Below are 24,431 nucleotides of genomic sequence, written 5' to 3' on the forward strand. Positions count from 1 at the left end.
GAAGCATAACATCTATAGTGGACAATGGACTAAATGAAATTCCTCTGGCCAAGAAAGAATACCCAAAGTTTCAAATAGTCCACATACAGTAGTTATTTCTGTAAGAAATAGGAGGACTTATTATAGGGTTGCCAACAGCCCCATATTATAAGGAACATCTCTTATTTAAATAAAATATTATCAGTCCCATACTAAATCAGCACAGGACACCTTTTATCCCATATTTCAACCAGGGTACTGCCATTGGTTGGCAATTGGACCTGATACACAGTGTTGCAATGCCACTCAAATTTGGCCCAGCTACCCTTTTCTCATGCCTAAGTGGCCCCTGGATTTCTGGGTTTTTGAGTTACAGTGTTGGCCACCCTACAAAGTCCTATTAAGCAAATAAAGCAAAATGAACTTTGCCAGCACCAGAAATATACTGCTTATTCAAGAAGCTTCTTTTATTCTAATTATTTCCATTTGTTTAATATTCCCAAAAGGGTATCACACAATTAAAATTAGACCTGGCCAATTCCAACATGCAAACAATCAAATATATTTGTTTATAGGAAGTAGGTGCTAAATTATCAGTATGCACGGCAGAGCCTATACTATATCTTATTAGAGCTCCTATAATGAAATAAGGAAACAAACAACACAACAAGTATACAGGAAGTTTCATTGTTCTTGCAGCTTTTATATTTGCTTCTGTGAACATGACAGGCTCACTGGGCCTCAGATCAGTCATGCCATCGGCCTACTTGGCAGAATGTAGGTACGCTGCAATTAAAATATTCAGGCTTAAACAAAAGAGAACAAGCAAATAAACAATGGTCACTTGGTTCCATTTCTGTGTCCTGTCAGCATGTAATAAAATATCTTCAAACACACACTATATTATTTAAATAAATAATAATAAAAAAAAACCCACATGTTCCTTCTGTTTCTGTCTCAAAGTAGCATGAGTTTTTAAAAATTCCTAAGTAAAATAAACAAAATCAATTCTTGTATGTATATAATTAATTATTAAAAAGATTATAAGCATTACTACCATTACTATCATTTCAATATGTATCCGGGATCGCACACTTTTAGAACACTGCCAACTGGTACTGCAGTAATGCTCTCTTACGACTACCTTTATCATCTTGCCCTTAAAAGGAAAAACATATTGCAGAAGTTCAGCTTAGTTTTCCTGTGACTACTGATCATTAATTTTATTTTACCATTTTTGGGGGGGGGGACAAGGAGGCAGGGTAGGATTATTACTATTCTTTATTGTTAAACTTCAACAATATTCCCAGTGCTGTACAAGACAGAAAAACAGACAATCTCTGGCTCAAAGAGCTTTCAAAAAGGGCCAATGTCTTCACCATCTAAGGGTTCTGTACTAGCTATCCTTTTTCAGAGAAAATTTTGAGTGTTGCACCCTGCAAGGTTATGAGAAAGGTAAAACACTATACTGCCGAGATAGTTAATGGCATCAGCATGTACAACACTAGACAAATACACAGTGAAGATTAACTGAATGTCATTCTGCAACCTGGATCATATAACTACAAAGAAAACAAGGAAGGTTAGAGAACAGAGAAAGTTATATAACAAAAGCAACATGAAATTCATTAATGTTACAGTGTGTTTCACCTGTTTTAGGCCTTGGAAAAAAAGTGACTATTATTGTTACTACAGATTCTCAGTCTAATCTGCACCCTCCTTTTTTTTTTTTTCCTGTGACCTGTGCATAGGCATTACCGGGTAGTTTTGAACAATGAATAATAATTACTGCAATGGAAAAATAATATATTGTACTTGGCCTCCACCTTCTCCTTGAGAATGGGATATATATAGGTGGGTTTGTATATTTTTCTGGTCATTAGCAAAATCCTTACAAGAAATATTTTTTCTATACTGTACGTTATTATATTTAGCCACATAACCTCATACAACAGTCACAAGACAACTGCAAGTCACCTGTAGTAATTAAAGGAGGCAACAAATAAATCACTGAGAAATCTGTTCAGAAAATCCCTATTTGCTACAGAGGAAAATTAATTCACAACTGTCATGATTAAAATTAAAAAAAAAAATCCACCACCCCCCCCGGCACACACACCCCTCGAGAATATTACCAAATATGAAGTCACGGCACTTCAGAAACACACCTTGTAATCTTCCACAGCCTTTGCAGTTCAAGGTAGATCTCACCAGTTTTTCCGTGCCTTTAGATAGGGATGTAAATAAAATCCCCATCCATCACACTTGCTTTTTTTATTTACCCCCCCCCAAAAAAAAGACAATTAGCAGTAAATTTATTGCCTTAGAATAACAGCCCTCCATTAACCCAAACCAACATTATGTCTTGATGTAAACCAAAGCACATGCTGAGTGAGGACGTGCACACACAGCAGCTTATCTCCTCTGTCATCTGCTTCTAATGACAGCTGACAAACTAGCCACGCTAATCCTTTTCTAGCTGCTGATCAGATAGATCCCCCTTTGACAATCCAGCATGGTGGAGCACTCGAAAATTCCTCCTGCTTCTGTTCTTTCTATTGCTGCTCTAAAAGGCAGTTTCCTTTTCATTGAGATAATAGCCTTTTCTGCAGTCACATGACTCAGAAGCTACATTAGGAGAGCTTTATGATAATAGACTGAATAAGCCCCCCTCCTCCATTCTCCTGCTTTTAAGGGTGTCTCAAAAAAACCCCAAACAAAAAAACAACTACCCCCACTTGAAATAATTTGCATCTTTTTATCATTCTATCATATTAAAGAGAAACATACACAACGTATACTTTCTGTACTAAAAATAATTAATGAAAATATTCTGATGCACAATTCTCTCTTCACTAGGGAACACACACTGGTCACAAACACTTCACATGAAATGAAACTGAATAACTAAGCAGGATATTTAGCAGGCCAGATTTACTCTCTTTTTTCCCTATGTAATTTTCATTTAAATTTAACTGCAATGAATATTTTTTTTCTTAGCAACATTTTATGGATTAATTTACTATATTATAAAACACACAAAACTACAAGCAACTAACAAATTGGAGTTCATCCCTGATGCTTTCTTTCATTTTTTAGACCCATCCCTTCCTTTCTTGGAAAAAGCCTCCAACTTTATCTTAATTTACATAGCACCCAGAATAAGCAATTTAAGCTTTTTTTAAAAAAAAATTACATATATTCTAAGAGACAGCATCAGTTTCAGAATTTCCTGACTTCCTGAAATCGCAGGTTCAAATCCTAGAAATTCAGCACCACACCCATAAAGAGTTTTCCCACTTATTAAAGGTATGGTGGTCTGAACAATTCAAAGGTGTGTATATGCTATACACACACGGAGCCAATTCAAAGCTATATAATACAGTTCCTAAAATATTAGACAAATTGAGAAAAATGCTCCCATGAAACTTTAAAAGCAAGAATCTATCTTTTCTGCATGGAAATTAAATATCACTTCAAACATGGCACTTGTTGTAAAGAGATGATATCCCTACAACCTTGCTCTGGTCCACCCCAAAGCTACTGTGCAGTACAACACAGAGTACGGGTTGGTGGTCACCTTCCACCCCGGAAGTGGCTGCATTTCAGTGCTGGTGTAAATGTATATAGTTTGGTCAGAAAAGACACTATGTAAAATATTACTGGAGTTTTGCAGCACACAGTTGGACTATTTTATGACCCACATGTAATCTTTCTAAATTCTTGGGGGGGACACACCAAAGAGTATTTTCCCCCCTTTCTCTTCTATATGTCATATTATTCCAAATTATCCTCCTTAGATAGGCACATGTGTCAGAATCAGAGCTTAAGGCCAGAAGGGGCCACCAGATCATTTAGTCTGGCCTCCTGTATATCACAGGACACCAACATCACCCCACACACTAAACCCAACCACCGAAATTAGACCAAAGTATTACAGCCCATAGGAGACTAAACTGTTATGTGCCACAGAGAATAGGAGGGACTCAGGTACACCAGTGCTCGAGGCCCCCTCAGTGGCAGGGAAAGAATTAAGTGAGATATACTAGGATAATCCTGGCACATGCTGCAGAGGAAAATTAAAAAAAAAAAACAAACAACCAAGGCGGCTGCCAATCTGACCTGTGGGAAAATCCCTTCAGGACCCCACATATGGCAATCAACTAGATACTGAGCATGTGAGCAAGAACCAGATAGCCAAGCCTTGGCCCTTTCCGTCCAATGTCCCATCTCTAGCTGTGGCCATCCCTGATGCTTCAGAGGAAGGAAATAAAGCAAAACAAAAACAGAATACATGGGGGGAGGGGGGAGAGCTTCCTGCCCTGTGCAGGTGGCCAGCTGAAATAGCTTTTACAGACATAAAAGACAAACTGGAAGTGAGCCCCAGGGCTGCTGAGCCCCGCCCCCTTATCACAAGCAACCCCACTGTACAATTGCGCTCATAAATTCGTCCCACCCTCTCTTGAAACTAAATTGTTTGCCCCCACAACTCCTATTGGGCAAAGAGGTATCAGACACTTCCACAGCATTATTCCCCAGGTCCTGTAAATGGGGTTCTGCACAAGCAGACGGGATGAAAACTGCATGGGACTGGTAGATATGTTGGTAGGGCATATACATTGTCCCCATCCAGCCCTGCAGCTGTTGGAAATCCTTTTCTGCTTGTATCTCCCTTTCCTGAGGGTCTCCACATCAAGGGAATAGTCCTGTTAGTGGAGCTCCATTGCAGCCATATGGTGGCCACAGAGCTGCACAGGAAGGCTAGTCCCAGTGCACAGGCACAGGTTTCCCCTGAATCCTTGAAATGTGCCAAGTTTGGGGGCTTTGCAGCATAGCAAATCTCACTTACACCCTTCCCCTCCAAAGAATGATTTAGAGAATCTACATGAGGGAGATTTTAATGTGGGAGGGGACACTCTGGCCCACTCAGAGAAGAATATAATTGTAAGATCTGTAATTAAGCAGACAAATGCCAAATGCCTAGGTTAATTTTGTCATTTCCTCCTTAACATGTCCCATTGTATCTATGTATTGCAGTATATATGGTACATAAAATCACCAACTCTTCTGAGATGAGTGAGGCACTATTTAGCAATCTTAACTCTGTATTTCTTTTTATCTGTACAAATTAATGACATAACATTATTCTTCCATATTTATTCCTTATCTGGAGAAAAAGGTGGCAAAGCACACTGATTAAATTTGCCAATGATACGAACATGGGCGGAATAGTGAATTTGCAGAAGGCAAATCTAATATTCAAGAAGCCAGAGAAAGATTAGAAAGATGGACACAAATAAAATGAACTTCCACAAGGACAAATGCAAAATAGTTCACTTTAGAGTAAAAATGGAAGGAACAAGTATAAAATGGGGGCACACTGACTAGACATAATACTGTACTGCAGACAGTCTTACAGGCAATAGCAGATGAAAATTTCAGAAAAACAATACAATGTGGTAATAAAGGCAATACTGAGATGTACAATATAAAGAAAGGATTTACATGTAAATTAAAAAAAAAAAAGTCCAAATAAGCACCACCATAGTGGTAAGAGGCCTATAAAGGATTAAAAAAATTGAAACCATACAGCCTTTAAAAAGACAGCTCAGGGAATGACAGTTAAAGGACTAAGGAAATGGGTGAGGGGGGAATATATGACTGCAGTACAGAGCAGGATGCTAAACAAAGAGGGGAAAAAAGAGGAATTAGTTAAAAAATAACATGTCCAAGACCATAAAATACCCTGCTTTGAATTGAAACAAGGAGATCTCTGTAATTAAACACCAGGAAAAACCATCTTTGGTCTGTCAACGATGCAAATAACACTTCCAAAGGAAGTACTGGAATCAATGTCATTGGAAATCCTTAAGACCTTTTAAGTAGTTTAATAGGAATCTTACTACTGCTTGGGATGACTAGATGTACCCCAAACCTACGCAGTTTTGAGACTGGCATCTCAGATACTATTAAAGGGTTGCCTTAATGAAGCACCTCTCATTATATAGCATCTGAAAAGAGTTTGGGGCTTTACAGTAGACACAGAAAAACAATTCCTGCACCAAAGAGCTTACAAATTATAATTTCTGACATGAGAAAATGAATGAGGGTGTCAAACAGCAAGAAAGAGGAAAACAGTCACAGCAATACAAATACGGTTATTCAATTTAATTACGTGTCCATTTTGAGTGGGTCAGTTACAGCTATGTTTTTCTTATTTTAAATAAAGGGTTTCTAACTCCGCTTTATTTGCTTACTTGCCATCCTTTGTAGTTTTGGACAACTTAACTGAAAACAAAAATATTTTTTTGGAACAATACACAGAGAGATGGAGACTGAAACTGGGGAAAGGCTTCCTCCTATCTTCGCTGAACACAGAAAGGAATGTAATGAGCACAAAGGAAGCTGTTCTACCATACCATTACTATTTATGATTAGTACCTTACCACCAGTTGCAATCCCAGCACCTAGAAAGTAACCTGGACTTGACGACTGAAGCTTTCCAAACAAGGAGGTGTGCCACTGCTGGTGCGCGTAGGACACCTCATGAGGTGAGGCTGGTCTTCTGGCGCACTCCCAACAATCCAGTACCTGCTGATTGTGCCGGTGCCAGCTTTCTCATACTATTTCACCAATATGCCTCAACCGTGGCCTGGAAGGTAAGAGAGCAACTCTGTCTGCATGGTCATTCAATTCCAGCCTTTCTACTGAGAGGGCCAGCATGGGTACAGTTATTGCCAGTTACGGTGACTGTGTCAATTCAATGTCAACATCTGCCAAGAGAATTTTTTAAAATCTTTTTAGGGGACTTACCCTGTAGGTTTTATTCCAACGGGGAATATCTTTGACTTGAAATAGTTGTGTAACAAGAGCTGGAGGCCTGGGGCCAGTCAACTCTGCTTATGAAGGAACTACTCCAGCCCACTGACACATTAGCAGCCTGGATGGGGCCTGATAGAGGAAAGCTGATTCCCATGTAAAGAGCAGCAGGAAGCAGGGAAGCTTGGGAAACTGTAGGAAGTGAGAAAGGATTTGTAGGAAGATCCTGACACTAGGGGAGTAGAGAAGTCAGAGCCAGAAGGCTGAATAAACTGGACCCTCCAAAGGAGGAGTGTTTTAGCTAACTTTAGGTTGTGTTTTTGAGTTTATTGAGGAACCAAGAGGGGAGAAACAGAGGCACGCAGGTGCAGAGTGACCTCTGACAATGAGGAGATGCGCCAGATGACTTTGTTACAGGTTTACTCACCTGCATAAGGACTATTTGTGAGAGAAAGATTTGAAAAGTAGAGCTCTACATCAAGCAGTATAAAAAGCATGCAAAAAATCAAGACTTACTAGGATTTGGCTCTGAAGAGCTTGATACCATAGAAATGTAGGACTGGAAGGGACCTTGATAGGTCATTTAGTCTAGTCCCTGCACTGATGCAGGACTAAGTATTATCTACACCAGTGGTCCCCAAACCATGGGGTGCATCTCCCCTAGGGGGCATGGAGGAACATTGGGGGGAGGGGAAAACGTAGCGGAGCCCAGGCCAGTCCCTATGGGGGATGGGGAGGGAGTACCATCCAGCCCCGCTCCACCCTCAGCCCAGCTCCATCCCCAGCCACAGCTCCACTACCCAGTCCAGCTCCATCCTCAGCCACAGCTCCGCTCCCCAGTCCAGCTCCAGCCCAAGATCCCCCGGACCCCCAGCCACAGCTCCGCCCCCAGCTCCACCTTCAGCCCAAGGTCCTCTGCTGAGGAAAATCTTGGCTATGCAGTAATGGAACGGGGGTGCGGATAGATTTCAATACTGGTAAGGGGAGGGGTACGACAGGAAAAGTTTGGGCATCATGTATCTATCCATCCATCCTCACTGGTGTTTGTCTAACCTGCTCTTAAAAATCTCCAGTGACAGAGATTTCACAAACTCCCTAGGCAATTTATTCCAGTGCTTAACCACACTGACAGTTAGGAAGTTTTCCTAATGTTCAACCTAAACTGTCCTTGCTGAAATTTAAGCTCACTGCTTCTTGTCCTATCCTCAGAGGTTAGGGAGAACAATTTTTCTCCCTCCTCCCTTTACTTGACAACTGTTATGTCCCTTCTCAGGCTTCTCTTCTCCAGACTAAACAAACCCAATTTTTTCCATCTCCCTCAAAGGTCATGTTTTCTAGACCTTTAATCATTTTTGTTGCTCTTCTCTGGAGTTTCTCCAATTTGTCCATATCTTTCCTGAAATGTGGTGGCCAGAACTGGACACAATACCCCAGCTGAGGCCTAATCAGTGCGGAGTAGAGTGGAAGAATTACTTCTTGTGTCTTGTTTACAACTTTCCTGCTAACATATCCCAGAATGATGTTTCCTTTTTTTGTAATAGTGTTACACTGTTCACTCATATTTAGCTTGCAATCCACTTTGACCCTCCCAGATCCCTTTTCCCAGTACTCCTTCCTAGGCAGTCATTTCTCACTTTGTATGTGGGAAACTGATTGTTCCTTCCTAAGTGGAGTACTTTGCATTTGTCCTTATTGAATTTCATCCTATTTATTTCAGACCAGTTCTCCAGTTTCTCAAGATCATTTTGAATTCTAATTCTGTCCCCTAAATGCTTGCAGGTCCTCCCAACTTGGCATTGTCCACAAATTTTATAAGTGTACTCTTTATGCCATTATCTCAATCATTTATGAAGATATTGAATAGAACCAGAATCAGGAGAGATCCCTGAAGGACCACACTTGATATGCCCTTCCAGATTATCAATGGTTCAAAGTCAACTACTCTCCAAGTACTGTTTTCCAACTAGTTGTCTAACCACTTTATTATAGTAGGTCCATCTAGGCCAGTGATATTCAGACCTCAGTGGTTCAGGAGCCAAATTAGTAACCAACATTACCCAAAAGAGCCACTGTAGTGTGAATGCATTGTTTCATATTATATATTATTATTTTCACAAGAAAATGACAGACCAAGTATTCTACAATTGGTTAATAAAACAGTAAAAGCATCTTGATTGGTTAATAATTAACATGTCTCTTTGCAGCACATGTAATTTAAAGTGCCACTTGCAGCTCTCGAGACTCAGTCTGAGTATCATTGGTCTAGACTATATTTCCCTAGTTTGCTTATGAGACGGTCGTGTAAGACAGTATCGAAAGTCATACTAAAATCAAGATCTACAACATCTCCCCTTCCCCCATGGCTTGTTCCCCTTCAAAGAAGGATATTAAGGTTGGCCTGACATGATTTGTTCTTGACAAATGCATGTTGACTGTTACTTATCACCTTAATGTCTTCTAGGTGCTTACAAATTGATTGCTTGATTATTTGCACCATTATCTTTATGGGTACTGAAGTTAAGGGAACTGGTCTATAATTCCTTGGGTTATCTTTATTTCCCTTTTTACAGATAGGTACTATATTTGCCCTTTTCCACTCCTCTGGGATCTCTCCCATCCTCCACGAATTAATAGCTCAGAGCTATCTTCAGTTCCTTAACTATTCTAGGATGTATTTTGTCAGGCCCTGATGACTTGAAGACAGCTAATTTGTCTAAGTAATTCTTAACTTGTTTTTGCCCTATTTTAGCCTCAGATCTTATCCCATTTACACTGGTGTTTACTAGTTAGTTGTCCAATCACTGCTAACCTTCTTGGTGAAAAACAAACAAAAAAGGCACCTAACACTTCAGCCATTGTTGAGTTTTCTGTTATTGTCTTTCCCTCCTCATTCAGTACCTGGCCTATCCTGTCCTTCGTTTCCCTCTTGGTTCTAATGTATTTGTGAAATGTTTGCTTGTCTCTTACCATATTTCCTATCTTTCCTAACTATCCATTGTGAGTTTTCTCTTGTGCCCTTAAAAACAGTATCTTCTCACTTTGCTATTGGAAGAATAAATATTCAGCAGACACAACATATCAGGAATACTAAACAATACATTCTTATTTTTAATATGCAAAATCTCAGTACGTGGAATAGTACTTCAATGCTTACTACTTTCAGATATGGCAGTAAATTATCTAGATATTGCTACTTGGAGAATACAACAATTATATAGAAATCCAGGATCAAAACGGGAAAGCTCTTCCATGCTGACAACATTAATATCTTATTGGGTCAGCAACACTTAATCCAATGTACTAAGTTCCCTATAACACCTGCCAATAAGAGGGTGAAGTAAAGATAGGAACACAGCATCAACTCTGAATCTCCTTGTTGTTACTGTTAACTTTATTGAACAGGGATATATTTGTACGTCATTACCAAAACCAAACAAACGAAGGGCTCAAGAAGCAACTAAACTCAGTCTTCTGCTCATTCTGTTACACTTGCAAGTTTTCACAGTATCTAAACAATAGGTATTTCTAGAAAATTCATCACTATAGTATCTGAGTGCCATATACAGCAATAAGATACGCACCTAAACATGTCCTTACTGGACTCTGCTCTTTGTTCCTCCAAACTTTTGTAATTCTTGTTTACGGTGCTTTTGGGTTTGGATTTTATTTTTTAACTCCCTACACACACACACACACACACACACACACACACACACACACTTCCCGCCGCCCAAACCATCATTGTTGTTGTAGTAGTAATGTGTTAAGCTGGGTTATGCCAGGAAGGCTTTTGAAAAAAAGGTGAGTCTTGTAGTGTAAAATAAGCCTCTGGTTCAGCTGTATCTCCTCTTGTAAACTCCGTTATCGGAGGCAGCTGTAAACTGAGAACATCTAATTTCTGGTTCTCAAGTGATTTGCCCTGGTACTTGCCAGAGGTCTTAAACGGTCATGAATGGAGGATAGGTGGGCTCTCTAGCTGGACCCCAACCCAACGAGGGCCTTAAACATTAAGACCAGGGCTTTGCATCAACACTGAAAATATACTGGAAGTCTGAGAAGGATGTATAAGCACGGGAATATTGAGGAGAAGTATGGAGGACGTATTACCTCTGTGTATGGCATTGAGACCATTACCAGAATACTATGACAATTTCTGGTGTCTATATTCAAAAAAAGAATGTTGAGAAATTGGAAAGGGTCAGAAAAGAGCTTACAAGAATTATTTCAGGCCTGGGAAATCTGCCTTAAAGTGACAGATTTAAGACATTCAATCTACTGAGCTTAACAAGGAGAAAGTAAAGAGGTGACTTCATCGTGGTCCCATTCATGTATGTAATGGGAAAAAGCAGAAGGTTCTTTAATCAAGCAAGATCTAATAGCTACAAGCTGAAGCTAGACAAAAATCAGACTAGAAATAAGGTGCAGATTTTAATAGTGAGTGTAATTACCTATTGGAATAATTACACTCACTATTAAAATTTGCACCTTATGTCTAGTCTTATTCTAGTCTAATTAACTATTGGAATAATTTACCTAAGGATGTGATGGATTCTCAATCACCTGAAGTCTTTACATCAAAACTGGATGTCTTTCCAAAAGATATGCTGTTGCTCAACCAAAAGATATGGATTTGATGCCCTGTGTAATTCAGGAAGTCAGATGATCATTGCATCCCTTCTGGACTTAAATTCTATGGCAAGAGGAGGACACAAAAAAAATCACTTTGATATATTATCTGGTTTTGCCTGAAATAAATGCAGACTGCTGTATTTGGTACAATTTGGAGTCGCTGTGCTGTCTGCACCTTTAGTCCAGGATACAGTGAATTTAGCCTGCCGTGGAGGTAATGAATGCATGGGCCACTGTGGCTAGATCCTCATCTCTGAGGCGGGGAGGTGAGAGTGGGGTGGGGTGGAGTGGGGAAATGTAATTTCCTAGGAAACTGGAGTCTTCAGTCTTGCCTAAGTTCAGTTTGAGTCAGCTGCTCTTCTTCCAAATGCTTCTTTCTCACAGGCATTGCAATGAACCTGGAACAATCCAAATCAAATCACGTGCTAAACATAATAGCATTCACTGACTGAAGGATATTACTGAATGTTTAAAACAATGACATCCCACTTCTTGCTAACATAAATGGTCCTTTGTAAAATTACAAACTACACACAAAACAGGGATCACTTTCTATTCCACAGAAATGCAGCCTTTTCTACTGGTGACGGCAATGCTGAATGGCAGTTTTAAAAGCTGAGAAGTGAAGAATACTTTATTCAAATAAAGTGACAGCAAAATTTGGGTAGGCAGGTAATTATCCATATTGAAAATGAGGCACTGTGGCCAATGCCTCTTACTCTTGGTAGAAATGCCGTGGGATCTTTAAGAACCAAAGTATCGAGGGTCTCAGCTTTAAATCTATGATTAAACTGGCAACTCCTTAATGTCATGTTATGACATTGAATCAATTCTGATTCAAAAAGGAAAAGTTCAACCCACTGAACTCCAAAACAGAAATATAGCCAAACTACATTTTTTTCTGTATTTCTCCCAAATTGAATGGCTGGATATTTTGTGTGCGACTACAGCCAAAGGCTGGAAAACCACATACAGCTTAACATTAAATATTCAAAACATACAGTGACTACTGCTCATATCCTGAAAGATTTTATACATATAAATTAGTGTAGTATTCTATTGTTCATGCAAAAATAGCTAAGCATTCACAGCCTGATATCATCTTTGCAAATAGAAAAAGTGTACAGGTTACAATTAGGGCTGTCAAGCGATTAAAAAAATTAATCACGATTAATCGCGCTGTTAAAGAATAATAGAATACCATTTATTTAAATATTTTGGATGTTTTCTACATTTTCAAATATATTGATTTCAATTACCACACGAAATACAAAGTATACAGTGCTCACTTTATGTTATTTTTTATTACAAATATTTGCACAGTAAAAAAAGAAAAAGTATTTTTCAATTCATATAATAGAAAAAATATAGTGCAATCTCTTTATCATGAACGTTGAACTTACAAATGTAGAATTACATATAAAAAATAACTGCACTCAAAAATAAAACAATATAAAATTTTATAGCCTGCAAGTCCACTCAGTCCTACGTCTTCTTCAGCCAATCACTTACACAAACAAATTTGCTTACATTTGCAGGAGATAATGCTGCCTGCTTCTTGTTTTAAATATTACCTGAAAGTGACAACAGGTGTTTTAATGGCACAGTTGTAGCCGGCATCACAAGATATTTATGTGCCAGATGCTCTAAAGATTTATACGTCCCTTCATGCTTCAGCCTTCCTTCCAGAGGACATGCGTCCATGCCGATGACGGGTTCTGCTTGATAACAATCCAAAGCAGTGCGGAGCGACGCATGTTCATTTTCATCTGAGTCAGATGCCACCAGCAGAAGGTTGATTTTCTTTTTTGGTGGTTCGGGTTCTGTAGTTTCCACATCGGAGTGTTGCTCTTTTAAGACTTCTGAAAGCATGCTCCACACCTCGTCCCTCTCAGATTTTGGAAGGCATTTCAGATTCTTAAATCTTGGTTCAAGGGCTGTAGCTATCTTTAGAAATCTCACTTTGGTACCTTCTTTGCGTTTTGTCAAATCTGAAGTGAAAGTGTTCTTAAAATGAACATGTGCCGGGTCATCATCTGAGACTGCTATAAGATGAAATATATGGCAGAATGCAGGTAAAACAGAGCAGGAAACATACTATTTTCCCCCAAGAAATGCAGTCACAAATTCAATTAATGCATTTTTTTAAACGAGTGTCATCAGCATGGAAGCATGTCCTTTGGAATAGTGGCAGAAGCATGAAGGGGCATCCAAATGTTTAGCTTATCTGGCATGTAAATTCCTTGCAATTCCAGCTACAAAAAAGGACCATGTAAATGCTTGTTCTCACTTTCAGGTGATATTGTAAATAAGAAGCAGGCAGCATTATGTCCTGTAAATATAAATGAACTTGTTTGTCTTAGTGATTGGCTGAACAAGAAGTAGGACTGAGTGGACTTGTAGACTCTAAAGTTTTACATTGTTTTGTTTTTTTGAGTGCAGTTATGCAACAAAAAAAAATCTACATTTGTAAGTCGCACTTTCATGATAAAGATATTGCGTTATGGTACTTGTATGAGGTGAATTGAAAAACACTGTTTATAATTTTTACAGTGCAAATATTTTTAATAAAATAATAATATAAAGTGAGCACTGTACACTTTGTATTCTGTATTGTAATTGAAATCAATATATTTGAAATGTAGAAAAGCATCCAAAAATATTTAATGAATTTCAATTGGTATTCTATTGTTTAACAGTGCGATTAATCGTGATTAATTTTTTTGAGTTAATTGCGTGAGATAACTGTGATTAAATCGACAGCCCTAGTTACAACGTATCATACAGGTAGAATTGATAAGCATGCATGGCTTCCCTCAGTGCAAAAGAAATGGGATTTATCATACTTTCACTTCTTATACCTTCCTTTAAAGCTTTCCCATCATTACCTTAGTCTAATATAATAACAAATGTAAACAATATAAACTGTGCTTTTCATATTTCTGAACTCTCAGTGATTTAGTGTATTGAATTAGAGAATATGATGATACAAGGCCAATGAGATGGAGAGAAAAGTCAAGTATTGATGATTCAGACCGCTACTTATTTCTTTGTGCATAGCAAGGAGACTGCACTTTTCTTCTTTTAGATGTGTGATTGTCATGCCTTTGTTAACATGAGGTTGGAGTATTGCAGTACACACTACATGGGGCTATACCTTAAAAAATATTAACAGACTGTATCTAGTGCAGAATGTATTTATTTAAAGTATATATAGAAAGAGAGAAGTTCTTGTATCCTCCCCTTTCAAAGCTTAAAATTCACAATTTAATAATAAATATTTTAAAAACACTTACTTTGACTGCAAGTGTCCTCTCAATCACAATCCAGTTCATCCCCCAAACTATAATTATTCCTGGCCAAAAAATAACCCCACCTAACCCTCATTCCTTCCTCTGCCCAAATACCTCTTAGGTGGGATGGGGATGGGGGTGGAAGGGGCGAGCTGAGAACTGCAACACATCTAAAGTTAAAGGGCTCTCACAAGGAATGTCTTGCATCAACATCAAATCAAGAAAGCTCCAGACCGAGCAGCAGTGCTGACCACAACTTCAGCAGTACAGCACAGGACGAAAGAGATGATCTCTCAGGTAAACTGGACATGAACCATTTAAGAGACTTTCAAAAGTCACTATCAGTGTCCTATTTCATCTGCCGACAACCAACACAGTTTTCAGAGCACTCGTGCTGTGTGCTTACAATATTTAGCTCCACATCAAAAGCAGGAACACTGCACTAGCTTCAGTGGCTGAATTGTCTTAAGTTGTAACCCCATGTACAGTCACCACAGCACACTCAGTGGCCCTTATTGTTAAGTAGTGTTTCATGCAGAGAACACATTACACCTTTGTCCCATCATTTGTATTGGCTACTGAGTGATTTTTGGGTGAAGTTTAAGATGATAGTTTTAACCAATAAAGACAGAGTAAATAGTTTAGGGCCCTGGACATTTAAAATATTTTCTTCCTTTCAGTGTTACACCATGGCAATTTGTGGATCTGGGATGCTCAGGCTTACAAAGGGCCTAGTTTAAAAAGGAAGGAGAGTTGGCAGACAATGAGGCTTTGGAATTTACTTCCCATCTTTGCTCAGCAGAGCCTAGATTTGGTGACATTCAAGGCGAGAACTCCACTTGTTCTCTTAAGCAACAGTTTAAGTGGAAGTGACTGGAAACTAATCTGAGCTAACCAAGGGTATGAATGAATATTACAGTAAATTTGTACTGGAGCTAGTGAATTCTTTAGGCAATCATGTTGTGCACTGTAGGTATTCATTGATCTTACTACTCCAAGAAAGCTGAGGTTCACCGGGATTAAGGGGTGGTTGTAGGAGAAGAGATTTTTTGAGGAAGTTACTTTTATTTTTTTATGTGGTTTTTTACTATAATTTTAATATAGTATGTGCTTAGTGTCTCTCTAGATGCTCGAAACTCTGCAAACATCTACTCAAGGTATCTAATCAAAATAAAGAGTAACATGCTTTTAATATGGATACACCAATATATGTCCCTATTTGACAGGTGAGCTGAGCTTTCACATTTTGCTATTTGGAGAATTGGTATTTAAGGAGATCATAAAAGAGGGCCTTACTTTAGTCAGGACTAAAGGAGCTAAAAGTGTGAAAAGATTTTGTCAGGAATAATGGGTGAGATTGTCTCTGATGGAGACAATACTGAAGTGGTGATGATAACAGCCAGATTCACACATTTGTGAAGTAAATAATGGGGCCAATACCTCGATTCTGAAAGTAGAAAGATGTGAGTTTTGAGTCAAGGAAGGAGATGGAGTCAGTACATTTCTGGCTCAAAATATTCTTCTCACAGACAAAAAATGTTGAATTAAAAGCTGTTGTACTGGAACTATTATTTTTGAGTGGATGCCTGAAGGTGGACAAAAAAAGAGAAAGGATCTAAAACAGCAAAGAGAATCTCCTTCATAATAGTGATACTAATGGTTGCATTCAGAAAAAAAGGTGACTAAGATGGATAGGGGAGAGAAGAGGAACAAAGCCAAGCATCTATCCATCTGTCTTTGGTACTTACATGGTTCCCATGACTATTGTATCAAAGCACCTAACAATCTCTAATGTGTTATATACACACACTGTATATATTTTATATTATATTGTTCATTTCTTTACTGATATATCCTGAAACGTCCACGTGCTAGTCACTTTCTAAAGCTAATAAGTCTAGAGGTAGAGGACTATCTGATTGCTACTCACCAAAGCAGTGGGTGGATAGATAGAAGCAAAAATCAGATCAGCAAGGTGCCTGAAACTTTAGGGGAGAGTGCCGGTTGATGGCATCGAACAAACAGTGAGAGCAAGAAAGATGATCTCTAAATCCAATTCAAGAGGGCAGCAGACCACACCTAAAGGGATCATTTCAGTAGAGATTCCTTTTAAACCACATGTGAACTGTCTGAATAAAAGCCCAGTTTTACAAACCAACTATCTTTCTGTGTTTTAAGTGTCCAGAGATGATTTGTTTCCTCCAGACTTTTCCTGGAAAATATCCCAATTGGATGTAGCACTGCTCCCTCTCTCCACAGTGGTTTTACTCTGCCACATCTTCTCATACCTTTCTCTTTTCAAATGGATACGCGTAAAAGTGAAAAACTGGATTTTGCTTTATGTTAGTTTACACTCAGCATTATTATTAAATTGCAGTAAGAAAGCAGTGGATAGTAAAAATCAGCTAAAATCATCAGGTGTGTTTATAATTTGTGCAAGAATTACTTCGTCTATATAGGTTTCTGAGTAGCAGCCGTGTTAGTCTGTATCCGCAAAAAGAACAGGAGTACTTGTGGCACCTTAGAGACTAACAAATTTATTTGGGCATAAGTTTTCGTGGGCTACAGCCCACTCCATCGTATGCATGCAGTGGAAAATACTTCCACTGTATCTTCCTACTGTATTTTCCACTGCATGCATCCGATGGAGTGGGCTGTAGCCTACGAAAGCTTATGCCCAAATAAATTTGTTAGTCTCTAAGGTGCCACAAGTACTCCTTTTCTTTTTCGTCTTTATAGTTAAGAATAGTCCCAGGTTTCCTAATCTAAGTGGTTACAGGTTCAAAGTGTTAATAAGGAGTTGGACCTGCAACAAACAGCCTAGATTACACTCAAAAAGAAATAATGTCCTTTTAAATTCCACTACAGCCATTTCAAATATTAGATAGCAGGTAATGGCTCAACGACATTAGCAGTCATGCTAACCTTTTACTATTTAAGTCTGATTCACTATAATATGTAAACACACATATTTTGGGTTACTGAAACAATAACTATTTAAATTCAAGACTTATTCATCTCCCTAACTTTCAATGTTTTTTCAAATCTATTATGTTTACTCTTTATTCTTAAAATGTTTATCATTTTGCAAACTGAATTTGTTCCTGATCACATTAAGCCATTTATTAAAACCTGAACAAAAATTCCCATGACAAAGCACAATTTCCCTATTATATGCTTATTATCTAGGTGAAATCTAAAATATTCTTAAAGAATGCCTCCCCCCCAAAGAATAGCCCTGTAAGCATGTCTTCAATACACTAAAAACATATAGTGTGCATGCTGAAGGTGCCATGTAGCAACAAACACCAAAATATGATTTATTTTGTCATTGAGTATGTCTATACAGCAAAGAAAAATCTGAGGCAGGCCCGTAAGACCCTGCGGGATGAGAGGGTCCCAGACCTCAGGATCTAGCCCAAGCCTGGAAGTCTACACAGCAATGAAACAGCCCCACAGCCTGAGCCCGAGTCGGCTGGAACAGGCCAGCAATGGGTTTTTCTTTGCAGTGTAAACATACCCATATTTCACCCAAGGAATTCCATTTTGAGCTATCCCCACCAAAAAGCTTAACAGATATATGATGTTTAATTCCAGGAGTGGCCAACCTGTGGCTCCGGACCCACACGCGGCTCTTCAGGAGTTAATATGCGGCTCCTTGCATTGGCACCGACTCGGGGACTGGAGCTACAGGTGCCAACTTTCCAATGTGCCGGGGATGCTTACCGCTCAACCCCTGGCTCTGCCACAGGCCCTGCCCCCACTCCACTCCTTCCCGCCCCCTTCCCTGAGCCTGCCGTGCCCTCGCTCCTTCTCCCCCCCCCCCCCCCGCCTCCTGCATGCCACAAAACAGCTGATCGGGAGGTGCGGGGAAGGAAGGAGAGGCACTGACTGGCAGGGCTGCTGGTGGGTGGGAGGCACTGGGAGCGGGGGTGGAGGGAAGCTCATTGGGGGTTGCTGACATAATACTGTGGCTCCTTGGCATACTACATCTAAAATTTATTCACTGGGCAACAGAGGAGGAAAATTTACTAACTGTAGGAATGTGCCAGATCAGGTCAGCATACATATAGATCCTTGGGGCAGATGCCTCAGATTAACCTTGCGCAGTGAACTGCCACTAACTCAATGGACAGAACTGTCAGGATCTGTTGAATAAGTATCTACAGAACTGTCTCTCTCCAGCTCTCTGTGGGATCAGCTATCATCCACTAAGATTCAGAGCAGGTTTGACAAAAGAGGAGTAGTAAAGGTACCTTTTATATTAATTGTAAAAGATAGCTACTCTTGCAGGTTATTTTCTGGTATAAATTTTATGACTCCTTGCACAGAGTGCAACTTGAAGACTAATATCACATTAGAGAGATTGTCTATATTGTCAAAATAAAGTGCATTACAAAACGTAGCATTATTATGCATTAGAAAAAAAGACAAAATTCACTAGGTTTTTGTGATAAATTAAAGAAACCTCCAAGGCTTCATTTAACAAATATAAAGGAGAAATAGTCTTTCAAAAATACTTTTAAATACTAACTTTTAGGTAAATGTTGCAAGATAGATAGTGAAGGTTTATGGTGTTGTACAAACAGGCCATCTGCTACTAAGCAATTTTTACACTAGTTTTGATAGTGATTTCAGAAGTGAACTTTTAAGCGTTCAAAGTATAAAATAATTCTGAACATTGAGCAAGTGATACATTATTTTGTGGAAACTGAGTTCTCCAGAAAGAAAATGAAATCAAAATTCCCTTCATAGGGTTCACAGGAAGCTGTTAAAAGTATTTCTATTTATGTTCTTCTGCAAAAATATTTTAATGTAATTAACAGAAGAAGTATGTAATGAACAGAAGCTTATGCTCCAATACATCTGTTAGTCTTTAAGGCGCCACAGGACTCATTGTTGCTTTTTACAGAAGAAGTAATGCTTCTCAGTAGGGCCCAATCTTTGATTCCCATATGACTGAGAAGTGTAAACAGTGATAGTGGCATCAAGGACAAAAATGAACACAAGCCTATGCACGGAGGGACTTGCAGTTCATTGTGCGAGACTTGTTGTTATTACTACACATGGAATACATTTCACCAGTATTCTTCACATACCATTACAGTATTTAAGCTCCTTAACAATTTTTTTTTTTTGCTACTACTTTCACCACCTGTGCTGGAGATACTATGTAAATTATTATAATCTTATTAGCTTTAAGTGGTCACGTCTCCAAACATGGGAACTGCTGCTGCTTTAGCCAATCAGCTTTCACTAATCTGCACACTAATAGTTGCTCTTGCTGTGCTTTGGGATTGACTGTCATGAGGTCAAAACAGTGATCTATGCTAAAACGGATAAAGAAAAACATTCCTCCCTCCATCCCTCCTCCCTCTGGGTAAAGACTAGCAGCAATCTAATTCTGAATTGATATAGAAAATAAATGTCAAAATTCTGCTTTTATTTTATATTTTAAAGAAGTTACTTGGTGCATATGTATATATCCATTGTTTGCAATAGCCTCTTTGAAGTTTAAAAGTAAAATGTCTCTAATAATATACACATCAATACTACAAGGATGGGGTCTAAGTACAAATGAACAGAGCTAAAATTAACAGAGTTGCAATATTTGTTAAAAGAAAGTAACTTAATTTCAGTGTCTTACGTGAAAATAGCTGTATCTCTACCACCTGTATCTGGTGGCATTTAACGTTCTAGGGACAGCGTTCATTTACTTGTTCATTTAAATGTTTTGAAATCCTCAGATGGCCAGCAATGTATAAGAGCAAATTATTACTGTTAACCTCAGCTACAGAGTAAATATAGTAACTACTGCTTTTGTGGGTGGCACAAAATAGCAGCTAGTATTTATTAATTATGTGGCAATGGAGCAATTAGAAGTTTTGTTTTCTTTTTTAAAGCCACCTGAATATTCAGAATCTAGGACACTTCGTGTAAGACTATAACTGATCTGAGGCAGACTCAATGTTCAGTATGAAAACCTTGAAGGTGTCCTTTAAAACACTAATTATAAAAAATCTTAATTAGATTAGGGAGGTAGGTAGTTATAACATGCAAATGTTGGCTCAATACAAAGTAATATGAAAAGGTACAAACATTTCTGTAATTCCTATTAGATATGTAAGGCTATTTTGTTAAAAGTAGAAATAGGTAATCTCTCTTCTTGCAAAAATTGGAAGTAGAAGACAAATACATAGAATGCTTTTCTTCTAATTGTAGCACAAGAAATGTCTCAGTCATATTTTCAAAATGCATACAATAGAAAAACTAAATTAGCTATATTGAGATGCACTGCAAGGAAACTAAGCTTACTAGCATTGTACACCGAAGTTTTACCTACTCATAAAAGTATAGCCAAGAACTTTTTACACAAGTCAAACAGGAAACCTGTACACTAGAATTGCATAATTCCAGAAGAGTCACTTTAGCCTTTTTGCATACAGTTGAATATATAAAATAGATTGCTCTATTATTCTGGGGGTAGGATGGATAGATTGGTCTTTAAGTAAATAACAGAATCAAGAAAAGAAGAGAAACTAAAGAAAATAAAAGATTAGTATTGTAAAAAGTGCAAGTCACATTTTTTCTGATTTTAATTATTTCCTTAACTTTGTTCATGTGTTAACATATTTTACATATTCCAGAAACATGTAAACAGATTTAAACTGGTGGATTTTTCTTTTTAAATTACAGCAACAAAATATTAATGATTCTATCATATCCAGAATAACTGTGTGTTGAACACAAAAAATGTTACTGAAGAATGTGAAGTTGAGATTTCCATTTCAATCAATGAAACCTTGGGAATACTTTCTAAAATTATTTTAAAATATATTTTCACAATTTAAAAGATTCAACAGATAGACAAGATAAACATAAAGTAACTCACATCCCTTGAGAAGTGTGAAATCTGTTCCCTGACTAAATTTTCTCCTCCACTGTACACACTAAAAAATAGTAATATTTAATACATATAGGTTTTTACATCTTCAAAGCATTGCACTAGCACTACCAAAGTAATCCCAACTACCTCCTTGTGAGGCAGGTAAGCAGGTAATCATCATCCCTATTCTACAGATAGAGATGTTGAGACAATTAAGTGATTAACCCAAAACCGTACAACAAGCTAGTGACTGAGCTGAGACTACAACTTGACTTCTAATATCATGCTTATTTCTTTAGACTGTTTAAAGAATATTCATTGGTGCTGGAAGTTAGGTTTTGTTTAAGGCTTTTAGTTACAAGGTTTTTTGTTTTGTTGTGTGTTTGAGAATATGCACAGGAAGCCTTTGAGGGATTTGCAAACAAAGCAGTGTTAATAATATGTACAATTTTGGGCTGACACAAGCCTCTTCAAGCCTCTACCTACCTAACAGAATCTGTTTATATCCTTTAGTATTTGGGAGCTAAAGTTTTCATTTCAATCTATTTTAATTATAGAGAAAATTTCAAAATCTTGTGTGACTGAATTCGTTAAGCTTCTGTGGTAGTCACTGAACAATCTAAGTGCCTGAAAGCTTTCATCATCAGCTCTCTGCTGCAGGTACAGACATGGCTAAAATGCATTGATTTTGTCTCAGGAGGAGAGATGTTTACTGGAATTAAACCTCACTCAGTCAAAGCACAGCACAAGCTTCAGCATGAATTTTTAAAAAACTTTTCTATTAGTGTTTAAAACTTCTCCCTTCCCCCAGAAACAATTTATCATGTTGATCTTATTATCTACTCTTAGTAAGTCATTCTGTAAACCTCAAAAAAATATGAACCACAGATAAAGTAACCTCCCTCAAAGCCTAGATTGCCTATGCTCGGCCTTCTAACACCTGGCCCAGGAGTAAATTTACAAGCCAGCTGGCAAATCCGGAAGAGGGAAGGGAGGGAGAAAGATACTGGCTGGGTCACCAGTAAAAGCAAACTTGCCATGTACTATTCCTACTTGATGCCAATATGTCAAATCGTGATGAATGCAACCATGCATGAAACAAGAAGTCTACACACACCTACATGCGTACACCCCTTCTTCTTCAATCAGTTCCCTGAAGCCAGTTACATGGAAAAGGCTTGGATGACACTATAGCTGTATCTACATGGCAAAAATATAATTTGACATTTACTGGGCTTTTGTTAACTGATAATTTAAACTTCAGAGGAAGAGGACAATCTTTATCCTACGTTTACAAAACTCTTCAGTCTTACAGAAGCCAAAAGTCTAATTTGCCAAATATTTCACAGGTAAAAACTACAAGATACCGAATGTGCTGGTCTAAATGCTATAGATATTTTCTGGCAAAATAATCATCATGACTTGCTTTTTGTTTAGGTTTTAAGATTGTTCAGCCAAGTTATTTGTTTAATTTCTTAAACCAAAATAAATGTTTAATAGGTTAATGCTGAGTGTTATTTTCTCAGAGCCCTTGCTAAATTTGCTTGGTTTTCACCCCCTCCCTCCAATCAGTAGCAGAACAGTACAGTATAAAACTTTCACAGGGCATTTAAAGCTTAGCAAACCTCTGCAGTTCAAAAGACTTGCAGTTCAAAACAATTTTCTATTCAAAAGCTAGCTTGGCAAACTAGTCAGGAAATCATTAAGTCAAACTACAACAACAAAAGTTGAATTATTTTTGCTAAACTACTTGATGGTTTTACAACAATTAAACACCCAACTGCAAATTCAAAACCTTCAAAAAAACACTGTATTACAGTTACAAAACTGACTTCCCCAGTGTGCCTGGCACTGTAATATGATCATAATTGCTGTAAAAAGACAGACTGACTGTATGTTAAGTCCTACCACATCTAGGTGCTTTACACAGCTCCATTTGGGACTGCAGGGTCAAAAGTTTACAGAATTTTTCACCAGTCGCAGAACTCTTTGCTATGTGTAATCTCTGACCCACTCTCAAAGCAATTTTTGTATTACAGTCATATGATTTCCCTGGGGTGGGGGGAGGGGGAGAGAACATACATTTTATTAAGAATACACTTTTTGTTGGTTAGCTTAATAATAATTATTTCCATATTCAGTAAATGGACTCAACTTGCATTGTTATTCCCAGTTAACTCCTGTGGAATGTAGCAACTTCACTTCATTCTCCTCTTAAATTACTGCAGCAGCTCAGGCTGTTTGCAATTCTGAGCCTCATGCAGAATTTGGTGGGAAGCATTCACCATCCCTGTAGTTTTAAATGTGGGTAGACGCAACTGTTCCCTTTGTACAAACAGACAAGATTCTTGCTCACTCCAATTATTTAAACTAGTGTTCACAATGAAAACACTGAAGCACTCGGTATCTTGCAATAGGGATTAATGACTTGAGAGGTGTCACAGTAAATTATACCATTATGGGGCATAGCAGATTTATATAAAAGTTTTAAATTATATAAAAGATCTTCTTAAGCAGAAACAATACTGGATGGTTGAACTTTGTTTTAAATAAAAATAAAGGAAATTTGCCATTGTGGTAAATTAGGGTTCTGCTAATTAGATGCTAAAGGAAACAGCTTCATAGGCTAAAATATGTTCACATGCAACACTCAAATAATTGTGACCATAACACACATTTATCAGCATGAACACTTTGCAGAAAGATTAATTTATTTTAAGGAACCATTGTGATAATCTTGTCTGGCCTCCTGCAAAACACAGGCCATCGAATTTCACCTAGTAATTTCTAAATCAAATTTCACTCTGTGCCTGCACAAGATAAAA

At 38.1% G+C, this 24,431-nt stretch overlaps 1 protein-coding gene across 12 annotated transcripts in view; it reads right to left on the minus strand.

Annotated features, from left to right (window-relative positions):
- The window catches only part of NCOA2 (nuclear receptor coactivator 2), a 250,798-nt gene that overhangs the window by 129,399 nt on the left and 96,968 nt on the right, over positions 1 to 24,431 (minus strand). The window contains exon 1 of one of the 12 annotated variants that reach the window (XM_039523671.1): positions 6,421 to 6,473. The exons of the other annotated variants lie outside the window; for them this stretch is intronic. The gene's annotated coding sequence lies outside the window, so the exon portion shown is untranslated. Of the gene's footprint in view, positions 1 to 6,420; positions 6,474 to 24,431 lie in introns of those variants that run through there. 12 annotated transcript variants of the gene reach the window in all.

This window comes from Mauremys reevesii, linkage group 2 (genome assembly GCF_016161935.1).
Source record: "Mauremys reevesii isolate NIE-2019 linkage group 2, ASM1616193v1, whole genome shotgun sequence".
NCBI lineage: Eukaryota > Metazoa > Chordata > Testudines > Geoemydidae > Mauremys > Mauremys reevesii.